Below are 1,193 nucleotides of genomic sequence, written 5' to 3'. Positions count from 1 at the left end.
GAGCTGTAGGGGAACCCCAGAATCACACACTCACACCCGCGACCCCTGCACCCCAGCACAGCCCTCACTGCACTCACCAAAGCTCCGAGTCCCCCACAAAACCCCGCCGGGCGTGAGGAACCGCGTGGATATCAGTTGAAAAAGCTTAAAAGTGTCCTTAGAGCTGGCTTGACTCCACCCCTCAGTGCAGAAACTGGGAGGCGCGGTGCGGGGTGCTCACGGGAGGCCGCTAGTGTCCTGCCATGAAACCGGCCTTCACAGACCGGGACAGACAGCCTCTTCTCCCTTCACCTGCTTAACAAATGGAGGCGTGATCCAGAATCTTGCACGCAAACAAGTAAATGCCCTGCTGTGACGTCACTTCCACTTCTGCAAGCAGCCTTAAAGGGCCAGACACCAGCTGCGCAGAGAACAACTAGGAAAATGCAGGTAAATGTGTAAGGCTAGTTGGCTGGAGCGAGAGCACAGTGGATAGGGTGCTTGCCTTGTACGCAGCTGACTCAGGTTCAATCATCTGGATTCTATATGGTCCCATTTTGTATAAGAGATTGATAGGATTTTACTGCTTCCAAAGTGTAAGTCTCAAAACATTTACCCTCAATGTTTGTGTAAATCAAATGGAAAACTGAATACAATGAGTGCAGATATGCTACAGCGAGTGAAGTGCTTCCTTGCATGTGGCTCTACCCGGACACAAATTATGGACAGCACTGCGGGATGTGACTCCCAGAACATAACACAGAAGGGCCTGAAGAATAGAGGTTTGCCTGTCTATACAACATCAAAAAAGGCTAACCACAGCATCCTGATTGAACTCTGCCATGATCTATGCAAAGCAGGGCCTCTGAGCCAAGTCAGAGTCACAGCCAAGAATGAAACCGTGGTGAGTCGTGACAGTACCCAGCAAAATGCAATGTTTGTACCTATTTACTTCTTATTTAATTCCTTCCACCTTGCCTTATCACTAAGATCCATTATTTACCAGTTAACATACTGGGAAGTCCACATGCCAGGACATTGTCATAACCATGGTGCAGGGGATAATCAGCAAGTACCGTTCACTTACGGTACTAGTATCACAGGAAGCTTTCACATATAACAGGATTATTTCCTTCCTTACTGTACTTTTGTATCTATCCCCCACCTACTTGTTGAAACTAAAAATGTTTTACCTAAGGGCCCTTTTCTGACGC

This window comes from Sorex fumeus, unplaced genomic scaffold, assembly GCF_029834395.1.
Source record: "Sorex fumeus unplaced genomic scaffold, SorFum_2.1 ptg000134l, whole genome shotgun sequence".
Lineage (NCBI taxonomy): Eukaryota > Metazoa > Chordata > Mammalia > Eulipotyphla > Soricidae > Sorex > Sorex fumeus.
The sequence above is the reverse complement of the archived record's forward strand: the minus strand, read 5'-3'. Positions refer to the sequence as shown.